We start from the raw sequence: 19,857 nt of genomic DNA, 5'->3' as shown, positions 1-19,857 counted from the left end.
TTGACTACTTGTTGCCTTTTTATTCTCATTTCTTATGTTCATCTAATTTGATCATTTTTACCTTAATGCCACAATATTCAATGCACAAATGCATCCAAGTAGCTGACCAGTTTTACATTTCACTGACTTGACTGACTTGAAATGTAACAACTTACATTTCAAGTTGTTTCCTGTACATATACAGTAACTGTTTTGGCAAATATTTTGAAGAACACTGGGAACCAAACAACATTGAAGCCCACTGCCTTGAACTAAAAAGTGCAGAGGCATTTCTCAAAATGTATTTTATGTTCAACAGAAGAAAAAGTAATAAGTTTGGAACAACATGAGGGTGAGTAAATGATGACAGAAACTTCATTTTTAGCTAAACTATCCCTGTAAATTAAATAATGACAGTCATTTTGAAATTAACCTCTTATTTTCCCTTTCAATTCTATAAGTATGATCCTCTGACCCATTCAAGCCCTGTCGAAGTTCTTACAGTTTCATGCCTCTTTACCACAAATTAGTCACACACATGCATATGGAATGTTATACAATACTAAAACACACCGTAGGAAATAAATAAATAAATCTAATTCAATAACCAGCAGAAGACAACAGTTATATTTGTTTTAAAGCCTGGATCTCTGAGACACCAAGTAACGTAACATGTTTCACAGAAGTGTGATCAACTTGACGTTTTGTTTATAAGCTGTTATCGTAAGATTAGGAAAAGTCAGGTAACATCAACCTATTGCTTCAAATGTCAAGTATGTTTTTTGAGACATTAACAGGGCTTTGGGATAAAGGGTTAAGAGCAGCGAATATCTGAATTTCCTCCAGTACTGTAAAGCTACAAGCGTACTGTGACAGAGTAAATCTGGAACTTATTAGAGAGAAATGAGGTTCTCTGCGGGATGCTGTTATCTCATCCTGTTTCTCATGATGTCACACTGAAACTTACACTCTAAACCCCGTTCTGCAGCCTCACGACAGAAAGATCATGTTACTAACATGAATTATAACAAAACGCAAGCAGAACTAAGTGCAAAGCTCAACTACTGAACTCTAAACTAGACATTTAAATCAAAAGTCCATACTAGTGAGAGCATGCAAGAAGAAAAAAAAAACCTTGATCAACCTACTGTGTGCAAAATTCCCATTCATGCCAGATGATCCATCGTCAACCTTGTTCCCAAATAGTGGGTAATGTCTTTACATTCTTCCTGATGTACTACAGATGCCAAAGGAAGAGCAAGAGAGAGAGAGAGAGTGGGACAGAGAGCGAGCCAGTAGCAGTTTAAGTAAGACCGAAGGGATCATGTCTTGGGTCAGGTTCAGCTCCCCTTATTTGGATATGAGGCAAATGGGCCGTGGTAATAGAGGTAATGAAACAGATACAATCATTCACGAGCGAAACGTCTTCAAGCAGACTGTATCCCGGTGACAAATGAGAACTGCACTGACTTCATATTTACATTCCTGTTTATTTGCTTGGCAGACACCTCTTGCTGAAGTGACTTCTAATCCCGCTGTCATTCTTAAGGCATATTTTGAAGCATATAATCAGATCTTGCCTGTAAACTCATGAACGTTGCAAACACAGCTCGGCCAAATGAGAAGTCGTGAAACAGCGATGCACTCCAGAACACTTCAAAAGAAGAGGAGCAAACAAACGGAGATGATGACTGAATATATATTCAAAGACATTAAAATTAGCAGCTACCCACATGAACTCACAGTAGTCTTATAAGGAAGGTTGCGAAAATGGCTCAAAAATAAAGTAAATTTAATGAAGCAGTGTTTCTACAGTATTAGCTGTACTGACACAATTCAATACCCAAGTGTTCAAGCCAGCTGTGATGAAAATATAATGAAACTGATGTCTCTGTACAAAAATGTGTTATAACATATTACAAATAAACTAACGAGAGTACAAATACAGTGCTTTCAGTTATTCAGGCTAATCTAAAGGCTGTAAACAAGTTATTATCTATTATTTTGGTTTCTCACACATTTTTTATATGTATTATTATTACATGCTTTTAGAGTTTAGACTGCTAGGTACTTGTTTGCATCATTTGTTTTGATTTATTTTATGGTTTCATTTATTATTTATTTGAATAATTATTTTAGTTTTATTATAATAATTGTAAATTTAATCTGGTAATAGTCACAATCATTTGTAACTTTTAATAATAAATGGGTGCATGACAACATTACTTTTATTTATCTCTTATGTGCCAGTAAATGATCGGGCAGATCAACCCTTCATTCTACAGACTAATATTCTTGTTTGTGCAATTATCTAATTAGACAGTACAGCGGCAGAACCTGTGCGTGTTTCATCCAGGGATTCTTGCCTGATACCTAACAAACGCTCCTTGCCGTTGCTATATCAACCTAATAAGCAGAGACCTCAAGTGAATTTCCTCACAAGACAGCAGATTACAAACACAACCTGAGCAGAGATGAAGAGAGACAGAAAAGACACACTATAACCTTGAATTTCTGCTGAATACATGATACAGATTTTAAAAGGAGAAGCGGCAACATGACCTTTGAGATGCTGTTCTTAATGAATGTGTGATTAGTTAACATGGTAGTTTAATGCTCATCAGCAAAAGGATGTCAAGTAGCTCTCTGAAGTCCTTCAGGGGGACAAGAATGAAATGAAAGGCAAACCATGATTTCCTAAGTGACAACAGGTTGTTGTTTTTTTCCAGTGGTAGTTGTCTCAATACATGAACAGAGTAGAAAGAACTGGAATATTCTCTCCATTCCCTGTAGAGGTTCAGAGTACTGCCAGTTACTGAAGTTGTATAACACTGCCTCCAAGTGGTACAGTTCACTGCAGGGCCAAACGCACAGAGACCGATGATCTACAACCTATTTCGTTTCAGCATATCTGAACAACACAGTGGACTGATTTATTCTAGTGATGAATTTTTTTCCCCCAAAAAAAGTAATTTATGTTGGAGCGGCTATTGAATTTCCAGCATATATATGAACTCTGTCAATAGAAAACATCCCAGGATGTAGGGCTGGGCGATATGGAGCAAAAAATATATCTCGATATATTTTGCTATATCTCGATATACGATATATATCTCGATATCTTTACAGGAAAAATAACCCCCCCAAAACTACTGCAAAAATATGCCAAATACCACAAAGTCTTTTTTTTTTATTGAAATGCAAATAGGTAGGCAGTTCATGTAGGAACAAAGTGCTTCTGTGACATTTAAAAAAAAAAAAAGTCCTGTATACTAAAATAATAATTTAACTGTAAAAAAAAAAAAAAAAAAAAAAAAATATTGCACTATTTTTAATAAACCTGTATAGAAATACCATTACTAATTTTGGCAAATAAATGTAAAAAAAATGCCATATACCCCCAAAAAACTGCACAACTGTAGAGTAAAACTGCACTTGTAGATTAAAAGTGATAAAAATGCATCTAAAAACTGACATGATTGTTACAAAATCACACTGTCTGGGGCCTCTGGAGAACTCAGAACAACTGCTAGCATAAAGTTTAAGGTAAAAATAACTGCCATTAAATTATAGTATCTTACTACTATGCAATTAGATAAACTGTTCATTCATTACATCACTTTACCTCTGTCTTTATCCACCTTTATCCTCTTCTCTTCTTTTTGGCTCTGTATCTATAGCAGAATAGGTAGGCTAATGCTAATTTATAATGTGTCATGTAAATTCGGCCATCCGTCACAATCAGGAAACTTTCACCGTGTCTAGACCTGGCGCGAGCTGCCAGGCCCGTTTCTACAGGGGAGCATGTTAAGTGTGAGTGTGTTAAGCGCCCTAAAACAAAAGCAATGCGGCGAGAGGCGACGCTACACAACAAATTACGAACAACAACTGATCGCGCGCGCGCTGTTTCTGACGCACTTCAAGCACTCGCTAGGCGGGGAAAGATTGATCATGTGCGTGACCGGACTCGGGGGACTTGGTTGGTTGAATCATTTAACTTGAATGAGACAACCATAGACTGTAAAAAAATAGGAGACAACACGCGAGGGGAGGGGGAACAAAAGCAGAGGAGGGCGGGGGCGAGCACAGCACAGAGAAGGCAAACAAGCAAAGTGGCGAAATCAGAATTAAATATAAACAATATATCGATATATACGATATGTCAAAATCCATATCGAGTTAAAAAAAAATCTCGATATATCGTAAATATCGAGATATCGCCCACCCCTACCAGGATGCATCTCGTGAAGTTGGTTGAGTGAATGTGTCAGAATGTGTTCTGAAGTACACACACACACACACATACATACAAATCAGATTAAAGGGATAGTTCACCCAAAAAAATGTGTCATTAATTATTCACCCTCAAGTCATTCCAAACCTGTAAAGCCCGGGACACACCAAGCCGACGGTCGGCCGTCGGGCAGTTTTTGTGCGTCGGCAGACTAAGTTTTCTCAGTGTGTTCCGCACCATCGGCTGAAACTGGTCTTCGTCTGCTTTTTTCCGGCCGATTCGACATGTTGAATCGGCGTCGGGCCGTCAGTGAGAGAGAGAACTCTGATTGGCTGTTCAGCTTAGTGAATGAATCAGTGCACGAGAATAATAGCAAAACAGCGAACAAAGAAGTCAAAACGGTACAGATAGACGCTGTTCTAATTTTACATCATCTTACCTGAGTGGTCCTGGGCGAATATTTTAATATTAACACGAGAAGAGTGGAATAAAGAAAGTGATCAGCAGGATTGATATTCAAAACTGTAAGCACGCACTGCTTTGTTTACAGTTTGTGTATCTGCAGTGTCGGGTTTCCCCTTTTGAATGACGAATATAGACGAATATATCTGCAAAAATAGACAGTTGTCTCATTTACATGCAGGCGCAGAACACGCATGCTAGCTGACAGTCGGCTGTAGTTCTCTCGGTGTGTTCAAGTGCAGCTTTTTTTCCCCGACGCAGGCGACACAAGGCAACAACACAGTCGGCTTTCATCAGCGTTAGTTCTTTTGGGTCGGTTTGGTGTGTCCCGGGCTTAAGACTTGAGTTTTTTGTTCCTCCATTGACAGTCCACACAAATACCAATTTCAAGCCCCAGAAAGATAGTGACTGAGATGCATAAGCTCAGATCAATGAGGTCTATGATCAATCAGTTCCCAAAAGAAATACAAACTGAATAAACTCTGTGCTAACTGAAAGAAAACAAACTGATAAAAGATTGATCCAATATTTGCCAATAACATAGCATAACGAGATTATATATATTTTTGTAGGCCAGTAATTTCAGACCGAGAACACAAGTTTAAAAAGGTGGGGGGGAAAAACAGAGCACAGAAATTGTTTGGTTGTGGAGGGAATATTATACTAGAGCTGCACGATTAATCGTTAAAAGATCGCGATCTCGATTCAACCCCCCACGCGATCTTAATCCTGCATTTCTACGATTCTGCCAATGATATTCAACGAGATAACGCGCTAGGGGTGGAACGGATTAGCTGCTAAATTTAACCATCATAGAGTGAACGTGTATTGTCTTGCCAATTTACACATTCAAACAATTTTTAAATCGCAGAAGATCCAAAAACCTGGACTCGCGCGTTATCTGTGCGCACAGCCACACACACTCGAACCGCTGTGTGTGTGAGAGAGAGAGAGAGAGAGAGAGAGAGAGAGAGAGAGAGAGAGAGAGAGAGAGAGAGAGAGAGAGAGAGAGAGAGAGAATTTTATTTTTTATTTTTGAATTTTACAAAAACTTTAATACACTTTTCAAGAATTAAATTACAATCATAAACATTTATCAATCAGATCATAACAAAGTTCACAAAAAGAAAAATACTACTTCATTTTCAAACAGACAACACAGGGCACTATTGCAACACCAAATATTAAAGGAGTCATAATGTAGAAATTTCACTTTTCCACGAGAATCAATGTATGTTATGATTGCATAATGATTATACACTGGCCGGGAAGCCGATATTTAAAAGTGAAGCGTTTGTTTACCTCGGGGTTTGTAAAATAGCGTGCACGCGCACGAAAAAACGAGATTTTGATTTCTTCCCCTTCTTGACGTCAAGACGGGGGAGGATACAAATATGGACACCGCAAACCTATGCCGCGGGAAGCCCGCCCCTCTCCCCCTCAGATTCAGTTTAGTTGACTCGAGAAAGATGGAGAAATCGAGTGCACACCTGAGATGCTCTGTGGTTGACTGCCACAAACAACATGCAATGTGTTTTATCTACCAAAAACGGACGAAACTATCAGGGAACAGTGGATGAAATTCATTTTTAATGACGCTGTCCCAACAACTCTTTCAAGTGGCGTATCGTTAGGTGTGTGTGCTAAACATTTTACACCGGAATCTTTTACAAATTTGGGGCAGTATCAGGCGAACTTGGCCTCGAAGCTCCGTTTGGGAAAAGGTGCCATCCCAACCATCAGGGACTTGCCAGAAATTGAAAAGGTAAGACTGTGTTTTTATTGCTCTACTGTGGTTAACAAATAGCAGCTAACAGCTAATGCGGCTATTGTATGTAACGTTACCTTCGAGGTAAACACGGGGAATGGACTCTACGAATGCTAGCCACATCTTTCGACTTTGTTTTACACTAGCAGCTACAGTAGTGACGGTACAGGAGTCCATGCTCAGTGGCTAAAACTGTTTAAATGCAAGTATGAAAACAATATACCACTAAACATTATTAGCCAAACTCATGCAAAACATGCAGTTTGAAAATAGCTTTCAGTTAGTGGGGCTTCTGTAAGAATGTATATGGCAATGGTGTATTTTTTCTTACAATTTTTTTACAATTTCACTAACAATAAGTACCGTCACATTTATTGAGCTATTGCAGTATTTTGTCTATGTTTTTGTACCGCTTGGAAGTAGTAAAATACATTCCTGCAACCAATCAACGCGCCCCTCATTTGCATTATTATAATGACCGTCCACGACAGCCAAAACATCGCATCAGATCTCGCGAGACAATAATGCCCTTAGAAATAAGGGTCTGAGGGGCTCTGTGTTGATTTTTTTTCCACTTTTCTTTTTTAGAAGTGCCTAAAATACTATAATAGAGCATTTGGGTATCCAAGGTAACACAACATTATGACTCCTTTAACAAAGGTATCGAGATCATCAACAAATTTATAATAATTAAAATCAATCAAGATTCTTGCCTGTACCATATTAAAAAGAAGCTCAACTACATTTTGTTCTACATTATCTTCAATTTTTTTCTTTCTACTCAGATAAATTGCTAGTTTAGCCTTACCTATGATAAAATTCAACAACTGACAATGAAATCTTTTCTCTCTAGCATATTTAAAACCAAAAATAAACAATTCCACAGAAAAGGTTTCACCACATCTTTCAAAAATATTACTTAATGACAAAAATAGAGGTTTTAACCTGTAACAATTTGCAAAAGCATGGAAGACAGTTTCTCTTTCATTACAAAAAGGACATTTGTCACTACTTTCAGGGTTTATAACAGATACAAAGGAATTAACCGCAATGGCTCCATAAAGGATTTTCCATTGCAAATCTCCAGTTTTCATTATCAATGGTGGTTTATAGAGTGACCTCCACTGAGGTTTTATATCTGCACTCAAATTGAAAACAGTACGCCACGGGGTGTCAACTTTCCCATCCAACATCTTTTTGTTAAAACTAAACACACAATATTTATATAATTTTTTTCCAACACAGGATAAAAAAATCAAATATACACAGTACTGCAAGACTCCAAAAAAACTCCAGAAAAATTTTCCACATTCACAGCAAAAACTAAATTTGGAAAAGGATCCACTGGATTGGGTTCGATAAGCCCATCTCGGAACCTAGACAACAGAGTTAATTCAGTTGGTTCAAGTGTAGATTTCCATTTTGATAAAAGCTTTGTGATGATGCGAACAGACTTGAAACCCAACTTTTGAGCAATTGTACCATTGTTCTTTAGGTCACAGTCTGTTTCCTTCAATAAAAGGCCCAAGGTTAGGATTCTGTTATCAATAAGGGCTTTGTTAAGTCCTGGAAATAAACCATTTCTAGACAAATCCATTCGTGTACCATATATTAAGGGCTCCTCCAATAACCAATGAAGTGATTGTAGATCCTCTGTTCGCTTGAAGTGAAAAAGATTCCAGACTTTAAAAATGTTCTTATAGAAAATTGGTAGTCCAGAAACGTCTATGTCCGAAGAATTCACGAGGAAAAGATTTTTGTCCAATCCTAGACCTTTGAACTTGCGTAGAATGACATGGGCAACAGCACACCACTTCACATCAGAAGAACTAACCAACAGTTTCTGAATACGCTGAAGCCGAAAAGTTGCCACTCTGCTCTGCAGATGTACCAAACCTTGACCCCCTTCTTCTTTAGATAGAAAGAGCAAACTTTGAGGAATCCAATGTATATTGTCCCAAAAAAAATCAACTAAGATGGCTTGAACTTTCTTCAATAAAAGAGAGGGGGGATCAATACATGCAAATTTATGCCATAAAGAGGACGCAAGAGAGAGAGAGAGAGAGAGAGAGAGAGAGAGAGAGAGAGAGAGAGAGAGAGACGCATTTCAGACAGAGCTCGAATGCAGAATTGATTCCTCTTTCGGGTTTCCTTGCCCTTGAATGGACACATAAACACAAAATCTCGTTTATGTCATATGTGAACAGCTGAGAAAGAAAGGATATTTGTCAGTTGTTTTTTTTTTCGTTTTCTGTCTTAAAGTGACAGCACACACTTAAAAAAAAAAAATATATATATATGGGTCATTGACGAATAAGGTTTTTAAAAGTGTAAAAAAAAAAAATAGAATGGAGATATAACTACGTATATTTGAAACCATTTTTCAGTTTACCTAGGTGTTAACAATAAGATTTTGTGGTTTGTACAATCAATTAACACTGTTTTTTGTCATTTTTTACAAGAGGGAAAAAAAATGTGTCACCAAAGAAGTCATTTGGTTTAATCACTGATTTGAAAGTTAAAAACTGATTTGACATTGATGTTGAGATAGTATATAGTGTGTACCACAGAAGAAATATTAAATAAAATTACCACTGATCTCATAAATGTAATCATTTATTGGACTACTCTAAACACTCCAACATATTCAAGTAAAACATTGCACAGGGAAAGGAGAAAAGGGGAAATGTAAAAAAAAAAGAGCCTTATCTGCTTTATAATTTGTATTATTGTAGTTCCTTTAGTTATTAAAAACAATATTATTCCATTTAAATATTATTTACTATATCGGTTTTACCGAATTACCTTTTGACACTTCAAAATCTTTAAAATACCTTTATATAGTAATATATAATTAAAACCTTTTGGTTTCAGTAAAAGAGATCAAGTTGTACTACCTTACATACTTTGGATGTTTTTTTTATTATTATTATTAAGGCCTTTGGACAAAAAAAATGACCCGTCATATATATATATATATATATATATATATATAAACACTGTTTTCTGTGTCATTGATATAAATAAAACAATAAAATATAGCTTTAACAAAGATTAAACTATACTTAATTTATACAGTGACAAATAGTGTTATTTTACATTTAGGCTTAATTATTAATTTCTGTACCTGAATTAGACTTTGTAAACTTTGTTATTTAGTACTCATCTCTGCTTGTAATTTGTGTATTTGTTCTTATTTTATTACTGACTGTTCACTTGTTTTAAATAATGTGTGAACTTTATCAGTGTAGGCGAGTAGTTTTTAATATAGTAGCTATCGAAAAACTTCAAGTGAGCTTTAAGTAATAAATGAAAAGCAAAGTTATTATAAACTTCTCAATTAAACACTTATCAGTATGAGATGGTTAAAAACAAAACTGCTCAATCACAAAGTACCAGCGGCCAGACGAAACAAACGTCTATAAAAGCAACGCTATTCAACGCAACACCAGACCCAAAAATGTTGATAGTTTCTTGCGAAGAATCTTTAATAGGTCTAGCCTGGCGTAATACCTTTGAATGTTGTCAATGTTTCATTGTCATTTTTAATTTATTTAAATATTACATTCTTTTTGTTTACTACATTTATTTAAATTTGACTGAAGCAAGAGTATTGTGTCTTATTTTGTTTCTATCTTGTTTGGTAACCTAATGTTCAGGATTTGTACATCTTTAAAATAATAAAGCTTTTCAGAATCGTGATCTTTATTCCAAGCAAAAAAAATTGTGACTCTCATTTTAGCCAGAATCGTGCAGCTCTATATTATACCGTTTGTGAGTAAAGTCAGTAAGTTTTAGTCCAATGCGATAACATTAACTAGCATTAACTGAGCTAAAAGAAAATCCTATCCGGGTCAAAATTACCGGAAAACAATGCAAGGGTTTTTGATTTAAACATTTTTACTTGCTCCATAATTCCCATACTTTCACTGTTGTTTCATATTTTTAATGACTTCACTATATTAATGAAGAGAACTATAAAGATTGCGTAAGTGTGTCCAGAATTTTTACTGATATGGTGTGAACGGTATGGAGAACATGTTTCAGAACACACTGACTAACATACAAACGGAAACGTGCGTCACATGTCGTGTTGGCACGTACATGACAGGAATGCTGAGAAACAACACTGCTGTGACACTCTACCGGATACATCCGAGTACAGAGATTAGATGTTGCCAATATATATATATTTTTTCAAATACCACACATAATTGAGCTTTTTAGGATGCATGTTACCAGAGCTGCACACCAGGAGGCAGAAATCAGCAACCACATTAGAAAGATTCAGTCTGTTGAATGCAATATATCAGAGGTGATAAACATAACATTAATAAACCGCTTACAGTATACTTACTGAGAAATCAAACATTATCTGATATCTTTAAAGGAACTGTGATTTAGGACAGCAGATTTTACCCTAAAGCTGAGAGCATCATATTTTGCAAAGAAAATTAAACCTAATTTTGTCCCATTAAACAAGACATCAAGACATTATTTTCATGACAGTTAAACCAATTTTTAAACCAACTGGTCAAAATAACAAAAAATATGTGTTGTTTTTTGTATATTTTATAGCATTATAGATCAAATGACGGTGATTACTTATTTTTAACGACAGAAACAATCTTATTCTTAATAGAATATAAACGATTATTTTATACAGTATTTTTTATGTGGCAATATGGCAATACTGTCACTCTACAGAGACAGAATCAGAAGAAATACAAATGTTTAAGGTTTGGTGAACGGGAATGATCTCTCCCGTGCAGTGGAAAGCATGCGCCTTTGGCCTTTCTGAGTGTTTGTTTTTCATGACACACACACAGAGTTCACCACTGGGATTCCTTACCCTCCAGAGAACATGACAACACACATGATAAACTTGATTTCCATCCATTTTCCCAGCACGTCGGAGGAGTTCATAAATCCTAGACCATTACACTCATTACGTTATGGCAGAACAATATATCATGTCCTATCATTTAGTGTTTGACACTAGGGGTTGAACGACTTCAGTTTTTTTTTAAAGTCAACATTAATGTGATGAAAGTTGAGTCCGTGTTGACTAATCGCTGGTGACATCATTAATGAACAAATAAGCCTGAACCTCGAGCTGAGACTCAAACGCCTTAATTGTTTTAGGTACTGAAAGGGGCGTTTTTACTGCTTGATAAATAAAGCAGCACGGCACAAAGCTTCATGTGCTTGTCGTCTCCTAATTAGGACCCAAAATAGATAAATATTAAGTCTGCTTTTATAAAACAAAGAAAAGAAGCTATGGTATGGTAAAGAAGCAATGCGCTAAGAGCAGGAAACTATATATCCGTACAGTGTGCGCGTGTCAAAAAAATCGATTCAGATTTTAAGCTTGTGACATTAAATGCGCCTGATCACTTTATGTAGCGTTTATCCAAACTCTGCGTTCGGATTCATCAATCAGAATGAATTCATTCCTATTTAAACAAAAGGTGTCCATGTAAACGTAGCTAATGTTTGGCACATTCAACCGCCCTTAACAAAGTAACATGAAAAACGGATTTGACAGCATCCCATTTATGCATGTGGCATAACAAAAGCTTGAAAAGCCACGCTATTGTCTTTCAGTGGAGCAACAGTCTGTATCAGCAGCCTAAAATCTGGGCTGTTGGTCCAGCTGGGACTGAAAGCAGCCTGCCATGCACATTCCTCGCTCCCATGACTCACAGAGAGAACAGTACTCCACACCTTCCCCGAGTAACACCCTCAACTGCCAGCAGTCCTCCGGGGACAATACAAATGACAGGTTAAGACAAAACACCCAGGAGGGTAAGATAGGACAACCTCAATCAAATCAAGAACAGAGTGTTTCAGCCTGAACATCATGAATAGGGAAACTCCTTAAAGGGATACTCCACTTTTTTTGGAAATAGGCTCATTTTACAACTCCCCCAGAGGTAAACAGTTGAGTTTTACCGTTTTCGAATCCATTCAGCCGATCTCCGGGTCTGGGGGTCCCACTTTTAGCATAGCTTAGCATAATGAATTGAACCGGACAAGACCATTAGCATCTCTCTCAAAAAAATGAACAAAGAGTTTCGATATTTTTCCTATTTAAAACTTGACTCTTCTGTAGTTACATCGTGTACTAAGACCGACGGAAAATGAAAAGTTGCGATTTTCTAGGCTGATATGGCTAGGAACTATACTCTCATTCCTGCGTAATAATCAAGAAACTTTGCTGCCGTACCATGGGTGAAGCAGGCGTAATGATATGACACAGCGCATGCCGCCTGATAATAGGCTACTGAGCTGGGGACTATTATCAGGTGCTGCGTCATATCATTACGCCTGCTTCACCCATGGTACGGCAGCAAAGTTTCTTGATTATTACGCAGGAATGAGAGTATAGTTCCTAGCCATATCAGCCTAGAAAATCGCAACTTTTCATTTTCCGTCGGTCTTAGTACACGATGTAACTACAGAAGAGTCAAGTTTTAAATAGGAAAAATATCGAAACTCTTTGGTCATTTTTTTGAGAGAGATGCTAATGGTCTTGTCCGGTTCAATTCATTATGCTAAGCTATGCTAAAAGTGGTACCGCCAGACCCGGAGATCGGCTGAATGGATTCGAAAACGGTCAAACTCAACTGTTTAACTCTGGGGGAGTTGTAAAATGAGCCTATTTCCAAAAAAAGTGGAGTATCTCTTTAAGTGTAATAAAAAGGTGGTTTACCTCTAGTTTAGAGTGATTCAAAGACTGTACGTGACACATTTGCCTTCAGGTATTTCAAAGAAATCTAGGCTAAATTACCGGACTAAATAACTATCTTGAATTACAGATTGGCAAAAATGGATGTGACTTTAAAATTATCTGCCTTTTCCTTTTCTGCTGTGTGTGCCCTTGCATTTGTGAAAGTCTCTTGCCAAGTCTTTTTTTTTTTTTGGCTTTTTCATATTCAAATCCTGTTGGAATTAGGGATGAGCACGAGTATTCAAGTCTTTTCAAAAACATTGATGAGGCATTATTAATAGAACAGTGTTGATTATGTGTGATAAAGAGGTCACTATCTGCTTTCTGAAAGGATCTAATGTTGTTTAAGGACTAGTGCTGTCAAAAAATATAGATATTTCAATATGTAGTATTGATAATTAAATATTTGAAACTGTTCCAATACTCCTTTTTCTACAGTATGGAGACGGCGATACCAGCTGCGCCATCTCCGACAGCGAATAGACACACACTCGCCTCCTGTCACTCACTCGTCTCATTCGCTTCGGTTAAATAGGCCTAGTGCTTGTATTAGTGGTCGACTGATATTGGTTTTTTGATGGCCGATGGCGATGCCGATATCTTAGAGAGCAGGGTGGCCGATGGCCGATATAAAGCCGATATTTTTATATATATTTATTTTAATCAATATTTAATAAGTTATAAATAAATTAGAAAACAAATCTTTCAAATAAACATGCTTTTATACACTGTAAAAAATCCAACTTGCAAATTGTTCACTCAGTTTAAAATTTTAAGTTGAGTGGGCAAATTTTTTACTGCAATGTTGAGTTTACTTATAAAAACTATTTAACTGCAAGTGCACTACTATTTTGTCCAATGAACACAAACAATTAAGTTGAGAAAACTTAATATTTTGATTTCATAGTTCGAACGTTTAACTTCCCGTCATCGCGCATGCGCAGTCTGTCTCGCTGTACGTTACTTGGGGTTTCCTCCTCCAACCACGCTATCGAAGGGACTGGATTTCATCTGATTGCGGTAAGTTTTCTTTAAGCTTTATGAATGAAAATAGGCTATAAATTGCACACATATGTTGATAAAATATAGTATTATGTTAAAAGATATATTTCGTGGTGACGATAAGTTTCTATTGTTAGAGATTATCCACGTAGCACATTGCTACTTAACGTGCTAACGTTACCCAGACTAACGTTAGAGTGAGGAAACATGCTTGAAAAAGAAGGACAAGGACGTGCATGGTGTTTAAAAGATGTTAAAAATGTTAAGCTCAGTAAGTCGTGAATAAAGACTTAAATGCGGTGCTTGCGCTGATTGAGAGACAGAAAGCCGCTTCTCTCGGACTCGGACAGAATCTGAGTGCGAATTCAGCTATCTTTCGTGGCGTATTGCGATTTAATAATGCACATACACATACAATTATGTCAATAACAAAAAAACAAAACAAAAAAAGTATTCAAGTAAACACAGTCGGCAATGTCTTAAGTGAACATAACCAATTTGGTGAAACCTAGATGTTTCAGTATTAGATCCATGAGCTCTTAAAGTGACCGCAGTCCGTTCAATTTAATTTCAAGTTTATTTGTCACGTATACAAATTTCAGTTACAATTTGTACATGCTTAGGTTGAGGCTCAGTCATTCTACAGTAGTGCAATATAATTAAATACAATACAATTTAGAGGAAACATTTAATAATAGAAGCCTATGCAAAACTAATGTGTTATGTTAAAAATATGTATGTTAGCTTTGCATATCAAATAATAGAATGGGTAGTATGTGTGCGGTATGTTTTAAAGTGAATAGGATAAAAATATTGTGTATCCTTAAATATTAGGCTAAATCCTTAATGTTAATCAATTAACAAAAGACAAAATCGCTATAAATACAGTGAAACCTATGCATTGATTCTTTTTCACATTTGATTATTCATTTTCTGTATTATTTTTGCTACATGTTAAATTAACTACTAACTGTAACTGATTTTTTTGTTGTTGTTTTGTTTAATAAAATTATGTATCTTTGTTCTGTTGTATTTGTCCTTTTTAGACTAAAGAACATCAGTACAGTGACAAGATCCTTGGATGTGCTAAAACAGTGGGCTTTATTTTTTAAAAGATCAGGTGAGGTGAACTGAATTTACTTACTGTTTCTTACTGTTTCAACAATGTTTTTTTTTTTTTTTTTTAGGGTCTCTGCTGAGTATTACAGTATCACACAAACTGATCCGAAGAGCACCTTTTTCTCTTAGTTAAATGAATACACATCTAGTTGTACAGAGCAAGTGGTGGAGATGAAGATCCTCACTTGATCATCAAGTAATTATTTTGCATGTGATCATATCTCTCTGGTTAAAGGCTGAATGGTGCCATCTCTTTTTCAAGGTAATTCCCATGCTTCACTTTGTATATAACTTGTTCCGTATTTGTTTTTCTGTCTTTCAGACACAGAAACTCCAATGTGCTTCCTCAAAGAAAGTCTACAACTCTTAAAGGTCTGCCTTTGTTTATGAGGGAAAAGTCTGGAAACATCCTGAAGACTTGCCTGGTAAGAAGATCATCAGCATATACACTCACACCTGATATATTTCACCTATTTACCAGATGCTGTTAAGAGATAGGTTTTGTGTGATATACAAAACTTATCATCAACAGACAAAGTCATGGTAAAAATTACTTTATTAAATAATTGTAGTTGAAACTTTCTCAGTGATCAGTTTGACTTCATCTGATAGCACAAATTCAACAAGCTGTTATTTTACCAAAGCAAAGACAGTGGAAAATTACTGCTTCACAACACTGTCCGGAGACATTCCCTCTGATATCTAACCTGTTAAAACAATACAGTGCACAATCATAAGGTTAAACAGTAATGTAGCAATAGCAGAGTAAATAAAATTAATATAATATGAAAGAATATGAATATAGGAGATATAAACAAGAAAAGGCAGCATGAAAGTAATCCATGTGACTCTAGTGATTTAAACCAATCTTCACTGATGCAATATGACCAGTTTTGGGTGATTAACAGAATGTGTGCCTTAATACATGTACGATTTTGGGTGACCTAAAATAACTAAACTAAAACTAAAAAAAGCATTAAATCAGAATGGCCGTGGATTCTGCTGTGGACGAGTGCCACAGGCAATCACATCAATGCTGATATGGCATTGTTTGGAGTTGGGAAAATGTTTTCCGTTTATCAGTTTTAGCTCTATGGCTGAATTTGAACATGCTTAAAAAACATGACCACCTTTACTTTTCAAGTGAAGTTACATGAGCAGACCTTTAGGAACACTCTGTGGTCTAACATAATTCAATACAATAAAAAAATGACCCTAATTTTATGCTGATTTATTTTCTACTGCAGGACACAGAGCCAGAAGACATTCACAAGGGGAGAAGATGAGGACCTTAACTATCGTTGAAGATGATGTTGCCACTATCCACTCAAACCCAAATATAAGGTGCCTCTCTGTAGTACTATAAGAGCAGTTTGGGCCAGATAATGTGCAAGACCTTTGCCACAGTTGTTACTCTCCTCTTTGGCTTGATTTATGGCCCCAATGTTAACTATTCTAAAGCATTAAAATACACCAGTAGTAACTGGTTAAGAAAAAAATTGTTTAGTTTGTTTAGAAAAAAAAAACGTTTATTTATCTTGACCTAAAGTGCTCCGCAAGGCTGATTTTTTTTTTTTTTTGCATAGTCCTTCAAAAGATTGTCCAAGTAGCTGCAATCCATATGGATAATTGTAAGGTTGAGCATTTATTTATTCCAGTTTGTACTCTAATTTTGTGCATAGTGTTTTTTTTTATTTTTTTAAATAAATCTTGAAGAGTGGAATAGAACTTCATCACCTTAAAATATGTGTACCTAATGCAAATAGAAAATGTGTTGTTTTGCAGAATATTTGTCAATAAATAAGTTCTGTAATGATAGCAATGTCTTTTGTATTGTGTTGTATTTACAGTATGGTTTACTCCCTGCATTTGGATTCTTAATGTGAAGGCTGTACAAGTATCTGGGTGAGATATTTGAAAAAGTTGAATCAACTTAAAAAAGTAAAAAAGTTGAATCAACTTAAAAAAGTTAAAAATTGAATCAACTTAAAAAAGTGAAGCAACCAGCTGCAAAGCTTTTTTGAGTTTACTGAACTTCAGGACCTCTGTAGTTGTGCTTACTCGTTTCTTTGAGTTGGACTGGTAGTTGGATGAACTTCAATCACTGAAGTTGAGTAAACTCAAAAATGCTTTGCAGCTGGTTGCTTCACTTTTTTAAGTTTACTCAACTTTTTATTTTTTACAGTGTACTTTAGATGGCAACTTCTTGAATCTGCAATCCTATTACAGTATTTTTCACAAAGTAATTGTTTAGAAATATATGAATATGTGAATAAAAAGAAGGTAAACTGTAACAGGGCACTCAGTAATCTGGTAATTTTGTGCTGGTAATCATATTTTTTCAAATAAAGACAAGGTAACGCTAATTTTACATACAGCACAGTGAAAACGATATGAATATGACACAGTTGGCAACTGGTTGTATATCAGCATATTTTAAAATTAAGGATTTAAAGTGAAGCTGATCTTCTGTTCGCATTCACTCACTTCGCACGGACCGACCGTCACTCGCAGACAGTAATGCACACTTCACAAGATATCACAGCTGGATTCGATTAAATCTGCAAGGTTTGTGAAATTAAATGTTTATTAGATATTCAGCGATTTGTTTAAATGATGTAACTTAGATGCGCATTTGCTGAATGTTGACGGCAAATGAGAAAGTATTTTAGCCTGATTGTTTGCCTTTTCTGTTACAAATAATATAAAAGCAAACACTTTACTTTACTTCGCATACCATTTACTTTCTTTGTTTACCAGTTCTGTCTAACAAAGTATTAGATATGACTGCCAGAGATCGTAAATTAATGAAGACGGAGAATGTGAGTGAGCGCTGTGTGATCTGAGGAGCTGCAGTTCTCTTCTGGCGCTGGTGTTCTCTGCGCCGCCCGTCAAAATAAAAGTCCGGAGTGCCGTCAAAATAAAAGTCCCGCTTCCAACACATCAGCCAATCAGAAAAACGTATCGCCCGATGCCGATATTTCAAAAAAGCCAAATATCGGCCGATATATCGGCCTTGGCGATATATCGGTCGACCACTAGCTTGTATTGCGAATAATTTTAGTCAAGTGGCCGTCTCTGGCATAAAGCCGCCTCTCAAACAGCTCGCGAGTGCCAAATTGACTTCTTTTGCATGACTTATTGCTCTTACACGGTCAAATACCAAATGATGTCAAAATGCCCGTCTTGCTGAGTATTCAGGTAAATACAATCAGTTTTGAAACATAAATGGTTGAGAGAAAACGCATGTTGTGTAATCGTATAATGGATCCGTGCGTATGCTCTTAAAGTGACAGCAGTCTAATATTCCTGCTGCTGTCATGTTAATCAAAGAACAAAAGACAAAGAGAAAATCACTCTCTGCTCTTGAGTGAATAACTTTTGTAACTTTAATTGAAAGCATTAACATGTATTTCATTTTTACAATTAAAACTATCCAGTGTTATTTTACATTTGATTACTTTCATTTATGTAGTATTTCTAACCTGAATAGTATACTACTTTTATACCCGCCTGAAAAACTTAAAGCCACGTTTATTTAATCTGTCTCTTTATTCTATTGTATTTATTTGTGCTATTGTTTGCAATTAGTTTTTTTATTATTATTTTATTACTGACTATTTGTCTTTTTTTGTAAATGTATTTTAACATTCAAATAAAAAGCTTCTGTGTCTAAGTTATTACAACAAAATTACCCAAATTATGAAAGAATTTAGATAACAAATTATCTGTATGGTTGTATGGCAGTTTTCCCCGTGATATCGAAAATGGTATCGAATATCAATATTTTTCAAGGTATCGTTTCCAGTATGGTGACAACACTATTGAATACAGCCATAATAGTGCAATGAATTCAGACACTAGAAACTTTCTTAAGTGATTTTAATTCATGTTGACATCTGCAGCTTTTCAGCCACACATTTATAACACAGACAGTATAATTCAGGTATATTTTGGGTCCGAAATCCATTCCACTTCTATAAGAGCTAATCAAACATTGAGAATGAGGTCACAATTTGAGCACCAACAGGATGTTCCTGAGAGCTCTTCTCAAAAGCACCTGCTCCTCTTGTTGACTGTTCTGTCCATTTCAGTTTCAGTAGACTCCATTTAACTAGAAAAGAGTTATTACACTCAGGAACTTTAGCCAACACAAACACAAAACCACTCTGAACTCAGAGCCGTTTCACTGATACAGTTCAAGGTTCAAAGTAGTGATACTTCAATACACCTGCCAGACCAATAATCAAGAATTTGGATGATTATCTGCATTGGCTGATAACATTTCCAACTGGGCGATTATTAGAAGTTTTTGAGAATTTTGAATAAATCTTCAATTTTAAATATTTCAATTTTCAAATGAAGCACCACAACTTGCGGCCTTGCTATGATCTCAGGGGGAAAAGGGTACAAAAGCTATTTATAAACTTTTTTTTTCTTTTTTTTACCCCTAAATTCTGCCATATTAGTACCTTGAAGGTACATATCAGTGATTTTATGGTACATACAAGTACCTTTCAAAAAGGTACAGCCCTAGTGACAGCTTTTATTCCTTTATTG

General features: G+C 35.9%; 1 protein-coding gene and 1 long non-coding RNA gene across 5 annotated transcripts in view; one reads left to right on the top strand and one right to left on the bottom strand.

The window, feature by feature from the left end:
• The window catches only part of plce1 (phospholipase C, epsilon 1), a 92,827-nt gene that overhangs the window by 56,560 nt on the left and 16,410 nt on the right, over positions 1–19,857 (bottom strand). The gene's annotated exons all lie outside the window — the stretch shown is intronic.
• Positions 15,358–17,240, top strand: LOC311306218. Of its 2 annotated transcripts, XR_014630153.1 has the most exons (4): positions 15,358–15,493; positions 15,620–15,722; positions 16,545–16,641; positions 17,148–17,240. It is a non-coding gene; the product is annotated as an uncharacterized lncRNA (long non-coding RNA). The 2 variants fall into 2 exon arrangements; XR_014630154.1 differs by lacking the exon at positions 17,148–17,240 and having other exon boundaries at positions 16,545–16,681.

Source organism: Rutilus rutilus, assembly GCF_951802725.1.
Source record: "Rutilus rutilus genome assembly, chromosome: 16".
Lineage (NCBI taxonomy): Eukaryota > Metazoa > Chordata > Actinopteri > Cypriniformes > Leuciscidae > Rutilus > Rutilus rutilus.
The sequence above is the reverse complement of the archived record's forward strand: the minus strand, read 5'-3'. Positions and strand labels throughout refer to the sequence as shown.